This window comes from Loxodonta africana, chromosome 7 (assembly GCF_030014295.1).
Source record: "Loxodonta africana isolate mLoxAfr1 chromosome 7, mLoxAfr1.hap2, whole genome shotgun sequence".
Lineage (NCBI taxonomy): Eukaryota > Metazoa > Chordata > Mammalia > Proboscidea > Elephantidae > Loxodonta > Loxodonta africana.
In genome coordinates this window covers 30390597-30400833 of record NC_087348.1, presented here as the reverse complement: position 1 = coordinate 30400833, position 10237 = coordinate 30390597, and positions in this window count along the sequence as shown.

Below are 10237 nucleotides of genomic sequence, written 5' to 3'. Positions count from 1 at the left end.
TTTAAGATATTTATAGGTATATTGTTCTGGACTGTGACTTAAGATCTTTGTCACCATTTTCATGATGAATAGGTTCATTAAAATGTTATCCTTGTAACTGACCCCAGCCCTATATTCCATAACACCTATTCTATGACTAAAGTGTCTAAAAGTGTCATACTTTAGATTACTTTCTTTTCTGGTCTAATGAAAATAATTTCATTTCTAGTTGGGCATTTGTATTGTAACTTACACATACTAATTTTTTTGTAAGAAATCAGGTATATATAAATTTTCTCATGGAGAAACCTAAGATATAAAAAGAAGTCTGAACAAATAGTGAAAACTTAATGCCAAATCTCCCACTTGTTAAAAAGTACCCTCTACTTTCATGCAAAAGAAAGTTTAAGAAATCACAATATGTTACAGTAGCATAGGAGAGGAAGAAGATGTGCTGATGATGACATCCATGGGAATTACCGGAAGTTATTCAAAAACTTTTTGAACATGAAACGTGCTCTGTTAAACATTGGAACTCCTATGTGGCATGATATATCACGGATGAATTTTAGTGTAATCTTTAAAAAATGCCCCTGAATATACCACAGAGATTTTAAAAATAAAAGAATAGCCCTGCAGGTTAATATACCAAAATTATAGGTTTAAAACTCTGTGATCATCACTGCCTCATAAGAATATGTGTGTATCTACCTCTCCATCTATCTTTCTAACTCTCTACCTCTCTATTTGTCTACCTATTAATCTACCCATCTATGTATCTGTCTACATATCTATTTATCTATCTGGCATGTATATGTTCCTGAATACTATGAGTAGTGGAGTCTTTGAGTAAATTATTAATCAACAAATTCAGACATTAAATTTCATACCGTTAAATTACAAAAGTGAATAAATGAAGTGCATTTTTATCTCATATAAAACATATCAAGAATAATGGTGGAAAGCAGAATGAATTGAATTAAAATTATTAATATTTTTCTGTGGCTTTGCTATCAAATAAAAATGAGGCTGTGAAATTGTGACTAAAATATTCTAGATGTTAGTAAACCATACTAATGCATCAAAAAATTCTACCTTTTACCTGTAATGAATCTGTTTGGACACCTTGAGCATATTCCACCTGAGTTTAGAGGTCATCTCAAGAATCGATTTGACACATTGAACACTAATGACTGAAGATTAGACAGGTTTGGAAGGACATCAAGCATCATAGATGAAAAATGCAACAAGACATAGAGGAAACAATATATACTTTTCTCTCAGTCTTTGAGCATCTCCCTGGGGAGATACCAAGCAATGTGTTACTTACATCTGAAGCACCTGAAAGCTTTACGAACTATGTAGGATATTTGTTAATTTTCTAAAGAAATTGTATTCACCAGGAAGTAAATCTCTTTTAGACACACTTATTCATTTATTCTCAGATAAGTTTCAATTTGTCCATCCAAGGATCTAAAGTAAAATATTTTAGCTTTAGGTCAGACCATACTCAATATGCCCGCATTTGCTTAATGCTCTAAAACGGAATTAAATCAATACACTTCATAAATATAATGCACCCTTTCTTTGTGTTTTTTTTTTTTTCTCTATATTTTCACTATTTTTTTTACCTTGGGAACAGGTATTAGTCACTTCAACAGCTCCTATTATTGCAAGTTTTCTTTTTAAGTCTTCTCTCATTTTATTTTATTAGATGAACATATTCTATTTTATTGGCATGACTCAACATGAGAAGAAACAGCTGCATATATCCATTAATAATTGGAACATGGAATGTATGGAGCATGAATCTCAGGAAAGTGGAAGCTGAAAAAATGAAATACATAAAGATCAGTCTCCTAGGCATTAGACAGCTGAAATGGACTGGTCTTGTACATTTAGAATTGGACAGTCACATGATATAAGGCGCCAGAATGAAAAATAGAAGAGAAATGACATCATACTTATCCTCAAAATGGGCATTTCAAGAAACCTGTCATGAAGCGCAATGCTGTCAGTGATAGGATGATCTCCAAAAGCATCCAAAGAACATAAGTTAGTACTACTAGTATTCAAATTTCCCCACCAAGCACTAATGGCAAAAATGAGGAAATTGGAGACTTTACTAACTTTTGAAGTCTGAAATGCATCAAAATTGCAATCAAGATGCAATAATCATTAAGAGTGGATTATAATGTGAAAGTTCTAAAAAAAGAAGTATTTGTATTTGGAAAACATGGCCTTGGTGATAGAAACGATGCCAGAGATTACATGTTGGAATATTGCAAGACCAACAAATTCTTCATCACAAATAACTTTTTTCAAGAACAGAAACAGAGAGCACACAAGTGAGTCTTGCCAAATGGAATATACAGGAATCAAATTGGCTACACCTGTTGAAAAAATGTCATCAGTCAGAACCAAGCCAGGGGCCAACAGCAGAACAGACCATTGATCGCTCAAACCAAAACCAAACCCAGTGCCATCGAATCGATTCTGACTCATGGCGACCCTATAGGACAGAGTAGAACTGCTCCATAAAGTTTCCAAGGAGTGCCTGGCGGATTGAAACTGCCAACCCTTCGGTTAGCAGCCATAGCACTTAACCACTACACCACCAGGGTTTCCATAAAAAAATTAAAAAATTTAAAATGGGCAAAGATCTGGAGTTAAAAAAACAAAAGGGAAGAATATGCTCGACAATTTTCGAGCTGAAAGAACTGAAGAAGAAATTCAAGCCATGTGAGTAAATAATATGGTATGTTATTCACATCTTAATAAAGGTTTTAATAAATAAAAGTTACAAGAAAAAAAGCCAATTTATCTGACCTTCTAGATATGAAATACGTGATATATCTATGTATAAGCATTTTAAAAGATGCAGAACCCATATTTCCTCTAGCAGATATTAAATGTTTTTATTGCTAACAAAACCATGAAAATTTGCTGACTTTGTAAAAAAAAGAAGCCTTGAAAAAAATCCTTATATTTTATTTCTGTGTCAGTCATTTTATAATAAGTTCAAAATTTCCATAGAATCAATTGGTTAAGACAGACAATGGAAAGTTCAATGAAAGAATGAGTTTTAAAAATACCTGTATTTTCTATGAGAGAGTAAGTGTCCAGTTAACCTAGGATGGACTAATTTCTATTGCTTTAAGTAATAAACTAACATTTGAGGCTAAGAAGTATGTAAATAGAGAAATATCTGATCTTACACTTTGCTTTTATTTCATATATTGCACGTTTGCTGGGTTTTAAGTAATTTATTATACTAAATATTTTTATTCTTCTCATCAAGGAGACTATAAAAAAAAAAAACCCACTGCCATCTAGTCGTTTCCGACTCATAGCGACCCTATAGGACAGATTTGCTATTGTTGTTAGGTGCTCTTTTGTATAGGTAAGACTGGCTATGAAGACAAGGTGAACTTCTCCTAGAATACGATACTGTGGAAACTGGGAGAAAAACCACATGTTGTAGTGAAGTTCGTGCCCCCTCACAGTTCTAATAAAGTGTCAGTCACATATGCTGGAAATTCGAGTATCACTTCTCCTGTACCTTGACTTCTGAGTCTTCCCTACCTCAAAGCATTTCTGTTCAGCTCTCCAGTGGTTTACTCTTTCTCTAGGAAGTCCAGCAATGTAGGTAGTAGAAATTTGTCAATTCCCTCAGCTCCCTCTGCTTGGTGTTAACCTTCTCTAATAGAGAAATTATATGCAGGTACTATCTGACACATGGTTGGAGGGACCAATCCCTGGAGGAGGACATCATGGTTGCTATAATAGAGGGTTGGGAAAAATAGGAAGTCCTTCAGTGAGATAGATTGACACAGAGTCTGCCACAACAGGCTCAAACATAGCAAGGATTGTGAGGTGGTGCAGGACAAGGCACTCTTTTCTTCTATTGTTCATGGGATTTCTGTGATTAGAACCCACCCAATGACACCCCACAAAAAGAAGTATTAAGATCATTGGGGATCATTAAATATTTTAATGAATCACAGTTTAGTTCTTATTCTAATTTCAATAATATCTAACTTGTATACTCAAGAACCTCAGTATTTCTTAACATTCTCTCTCTTTTTCTCTGTCTTATTTTCAGGAGCCCCTTTAATGAAAACCTATGCAGTTAGATTAGGCTTTTTTTTTTTTTTCCTTTGGGTTGATGGATATTCCTGAAATGTGTATTGTTCCTTTTGATCCTCATGATTACTTTGGTGGGAAGCTCTTGGATGTTTATGGTAATCGTGGCAATATCCAATATACTGCAAATTTTGGTTCTTTCACATTTTCGGCATGTGCTGGCACATTGTGGCCCATACCCATAGCCACAGGACCACCTCATGCTTGATGTCTGGCCCTGCTGATCCCTGGCAGTGTCCTTCCATGCTGTAATTGATGGGTGACTGTGTGGTAGGGGCCATCTTCACTTACCGTCCATTCTCTGGTGGTACCTGCATCTGCATGATCTCTTTATCAAAAGAAATTTGTGTTTGCAGTTTGCACAAGTTTCTTCTCAGCAAGAGAATGGGACAGTCAGGCATACAGAGAAAAGAACGTGTTAATGACTTTCCTTGTATTCAGCAGATTATATATTGGAGGAAGGGATGGTTCTCCCCTTACCTGAGACTCCCAAACTGACACAGTTTGTTTTGTCAGGCTGTCTTTTTCAGGCTAAGGACAGAGTGGGCTGCTCTGATATCCACTGGAAACTGTACAGTCCTTCCCCCCTCCCACACACACACACCTTCATTAGAACCAGTGGCTCAGGTGGGAGACTTTCTCCCAGTACTCTTCAATTAGAGGCTTTACACATTGGCATCATGGGCCACTGGGCATCCCATGTTCTTTCTTTCCTCCGTGTAAGAACTTAGGGCTTCTCTTTTCCAATGCCCACTCTCTTTGCACTAGGCGCTCTGGTCTCGGCTTAACGGGGTTCAGGGTCTCCCATCTCCCTATCTCTTCAGGGCCCCTCCTCTTCTCTAGCCACCAGGAAACCAGTCATTTCCCTACAAGGTGGTGTCCAGGAATGCAACCTGTCTCTTCTGATGGGTGATTTTTCTCTTTTCTTCTTCCTGATCCTGATAGGAATATACTTGGTAGGTAAGCTCAAAAAGACAAGATTCCCATCTCAGCATCTTCCTCAAGATTTTCGAGTTTTCTCTGTATATCCTGGGTGCTCTGTCTAATAAAAATCATATTCAGGATGCAAGCATTTTCAAGACTCTCAGAGTCTGTGTCTGAGAACTGTCTAAATGCTTCCTACACACACGTTACACACTCACACAACCTACTTAGTTTTACCAACCTAATAACTGATACCTAGAGCCTTTTACACCCTCAAGGGTCAATTCCTGCCCCTTCTTGGGACTCTAAAGGCCTTACCTAGGAATTATCCTGTTATTTGCCAAATAACTCCAAATATCTAGAGCCTTTATTGCCTTTAATGGTTAATTCCTCCTGCTTCTCGGTCCTCTTCTAAGGTTTTATGTAGACACTTACCATATAACCCAGGTGCATTTCGTATCTCCCAAGAAGTCATTGTTGGGTCCCAGGCGAATCATCTACCAGGGCTACTGGAAGGTCTCTAGGAGAAATCTCCTGGTGGCACCAGATGTTGGGGTGGCCTTTTGTCCTATCTGCCTCTGGAACTGGGAAGATGACTACTGGCTGACTCACCAGAAATGTTGATGGCTGGAAACTCCAGGCTCTGCTCAGCGCAACTCATCTCAGCCAATAAACCATAGACCAAAGTAGAAGAGTGGGAGAGTAGAAAGGTGTCTTTATTTCACTGTGCAAGGATGGGAAACAGTTGGGGCTGCTTCTGCCAAGATTGCTCAGACAGGCCGAGGGGAAAGATTACTTATAAGGGGTTTACAAATTGGAAGCTCATACAAGCTACTTCAGCAACATTATTAACCACATTGCACAGCTGCAATAAGGTTTACATGTAACTTCAAGCATCACATCTTCAGAATATGGTGGTTAAACTACAGCCAGAGCCACGGTGTTACTATATATGAGGGCTGAAAGATTGTCCTGAATGTCAACATGGCGTCTAAACTTTTTTTTGACAATTTCCTCTAGTTTTGGGAAGCAGTTAAGGAGAGGGGAACCATGATTTTAATGTGAAGCTTTGCAGCATGCCAAGCAAAGGAATCAGGATTCTAATGTAAAGCTAGGGGTGTATCAAGCAAGCTGATCAAGGAAGTGGAATCTTCCTCAGCCTGGGGAGCTCTGTCTTATCATGACCATCTTCACCTTCTAGATGCTTCAAACTTTCAAAAATATTTATGCTTACATGACAATCTAACATTCATCTTTTTCTTATATTCCAATGAGCTATTTTTATTCAAATTTCATTGGCCACACAGGGGATCTTCTTTCACAATCTTGAATGAAGAAAATAATTTAGATTCTAGGAGCTTCAATAAAACCCTAGAAATGTTGGAAAAAAGAATACATGAAAAATTTTGAGGAGTAATCTGGAGCACCTATGTCCATAAGGCAAGACAGCTGTATCCTTGCCACATAATAGACCTTACTTTAATTAGATATACAGCATGGTGTAAAACATGGAATTATCTCATTTTGCCTCTCATAAGTAGGGTGAACAAAAGTCCATGAAAATAAATATATATTTTTTAATAAATATTGACCAAAGTTTAAGAAGGTTAAACCTATGAAACAGAATATCCTTTTACCCAAGGAAGTACACAAAAAATAATTGAATGAATATTTAAAAAGTTTTTTGTATAGATAAGAAAAGATAACTACCCATGAACCAAAAACAAACAAAAGATAATTATTAAATAAGAACAAGTAGTGAGGAAGGAATCCCAAACCTGGGAGCAATTCTGGATGACATCAAGAAATTTGTCTTAATTGGTACATAACCAAAAAACCCAGTGCATATTGATCAGAATACACATTAATTAAGATAAACTTCTTGAGGTTATCCTGAGTTGCTCCCAGGTTTGGGATTCCTTCCGCACTCTTAGATCTAGGCAAAATGGGTTGATTATAACAAAGTCAGATGGAGGGCTGAACTTGTAGATTGCTAAATTGCAAGGTGTGTTTAGTTAACAGATAGATATGTGAAATTAAATGCATTAATAACAATGGAACTTCAAAGTCGAGAATCGGGGCACTTGAGCAAATTTAGATAACTTGAGTACTTCAAATCATCACACTACCCTGCAACTCCTTGCAACCTGGCCCAAATCTAATACTCCCCTCAGAAACTGTGAAGACTAAAACAAGGCAAGTGCTTACACAAACACACATACACAAATGAAAGAACTGACACTGCAAAGCTTATTTTAATAGAAGAAAAAACACCAGAGTCATTGTACCTCCACTTTTGTAACTAGTGCCTTTTCCCACTTCCACTCAGCATATCCACTCTCCTTCCCTGACTTCGTGGTTCCAAACACATTCTCCTGGAGGTCTGGTGGTGCATTGGTTAAGAACTTGGCTGCTAACCAAAAGGTCAGCATTTCAAATCCATCAGCTGCTTCTTGGAAACCCTATGGAACAGTTCTACCCTGTCCATTAAGTTTTCTGTGACTCAGAATGGACTCAATGAGAAAAGGTCTTGTTTTCTAGCACATTCTCAAAAAAAAACAATCAAAAAACCGAAGTGCACTGCTGTTGAGTAGATTCCAACTCCTAGAAACCCTATAGGACCAAGTAGTACTCATGCATAGGGTTTCCAAGACAGTAAATCTTTGTGGGAGGTGACTACCACATCTTTCTCCCATGGAGTGGCTAGTGGGTTTGAACCGGCGATCTTTCAGTTAGCAGCAGAGCAGTTTAGCTACTGCACCACCAGGGCCCCAACATGTTATTCTGCATTATAACATTTACGTAGTTATTAAGCTTGTGAACCATCTCTTTCCTGCAAGGAAGACAAAGGTTTTTACTCTTTAGTTTCCTCTTTCGTCCATCAGTGCATTTAGAAGAGTGACTGGCACATAGAAGTAAATTTATTAATATGTGTGGAATGTATTTTTGCTCTCTATACCCTATAGAGACACACAGACAAGGTTTGAAGCCCATGATATAAGAACCATATGATGAGTTAAATGGTAGAAAAGATATTGCTTAATTTATTCCGTGTTCTATGAATGGCATGTTTTACATCTTCGTTCCTCAAACTATATATCAAGGGATTCAACACTGAAATAACCAGGGTGTAAAATATGGAAGCCACTTTATCAGTTTCATGGGAATGACTGGACTCAGGATGCACGTATATAAAGATTAAAGTCCCATAGAACACGACCACCACGGTCAGGTGGGATCCACAAGTGGAGAAGCCCTTGTGCCTGCCCTCAGCTGAGTTCATCCTGAGAATGGCTACAAGAACGAGGAGGTAGGAAACAAGAACTATTAGAAGGGATGAAATCGAATCAATAGATGCTGCGATGAGAACGATCAATTCAATTTAATGTGTGTTTGAGCAGAACAAAGATACTAAGGGGAGACAGTCACAGTAGAAAAGACTGATGACATTGTAGCCACAGAAGGATAAATTAAAAATCTTTATGGTTATAAGAAGAGAAACAAACGCACTACAAAGATAGAGGATTGCCACCAGCACCCAACACACCCTTTGTGACATGATGAGTGTGTAGAGCAGAGGGTGACAGATGGCCACATAGCGATCATAAGACATTGCTGACAGAATGAATAATTCACTAATGTTGAACAAGAGAAAGAAAGCTAGTTGTAGAGCACAAAAATAATAGGAGATGGTATTATCATCTACAACAAAATTTACCAGCATTTTGGGTCCCACGGTTGTTGAATAGCCAAGATCAGTGATAGCCAGGTGTCTGAGAAAAAAGTACATGGGTGTTTGTAGCTTGGAGTCCATCTTGGTTAGGATGATAATGCCCAAGTTGCCCACCACTGAGATCATGTAGATGATGAGGAACAGCCCGAACAATGGCACCTGCAGGTCAGGACGGTCTGTGATTCCCATCAGAATGAATTCATTCAGCACTGTTAGATTGTGTTTTTCCGTCTTGGTCTGTCAGGAAACCAATCGTGGATAGAGACATCAGCATCGTCAACAGGGTTTATGTAGTATCCCCTGGTGGATTTATAGTATACAAAGGCAATATGCTAAATGAATAGGATAAATCCAAAGTTTCCAGTAGAGATATTTGAAAGTAAACCCATCTCCCACCAATAAAGCATAAGTCCATGAAGAGAGAGAGAGAGAGAACCGTGGGGAGAGAAAGAGAAATCTACCTTGTTATCAGTCGGGGAAAATTTGCTCCCCAAAGAACATTTGTCAACGTCTGAGACATTTTGGATGTCACACTAGGAGAAGGGCACTACTTGTATCTAATGGAAGCTTGGGATATTGCTAAATATTTTTACTATGTACAGGTAACTCCCCACAATAAGAAAATTTCCAGTCCAAACTGTCACTGGCGGGGGGGAGATGAGAAACCCTGGTATAGATATAGATACAGATGTAAGTGCAGATGTGCATGTAGGCCCAGATAAAGGTACAGGTGTAGGTACAGGTGTACATGTATGTGTATGTGTACATGTGCTCGTAGGCATGTGTGTACTTGTATATGTACATATAGATGCACACACGCTCATGCACACACTCACGTTCATGCACATACACGTACACACATACACACACAGAGATGGGATCTCTGGCAGAGCAGTGGTTAAGGGCTTCGCTGCTAACCAAAAGGTCAGGTGTTTGGATCTACCAGCCACTCCTTAGAGACCCAAAGGGGAAGTTCTCCTCTGTTTTAAAGGGAGTCAGAATCGAATTGATGACAATGGGCTTGGGTTTTTTTTTTTAATATACAGATGAATATATGAAGCAAAAATTTAAAAAATATTAAAAATGTTAGGTGTTAGTTATGTGAATGGTTACTAAACTTTCTCTTTGTTATGGCTTTAATGACAATCACATAATGGCATTTACAAAATTATAATACATATGTGGATTATAAAAATTTTAAACTGCAAATTCCCAGAATGTGTGCAAACATTTAATATGCCTTACTTCAAAACATAGTCCAATAAAAGCCCTTGTGCCACAGATGGTACAGACTGAAACAATGTACTTGACAAGAATCAAATACATGTCTTGCTGGGGAAAATCTAATAGATCCTGGTGGGGATTATTCGTCTTTATACAGGGGAATCTCCAAGGTGGTAGACACATGCAGATACAGTCTCTGTTATACCTCCTCCTGTGGCTTATAGAGTAAGA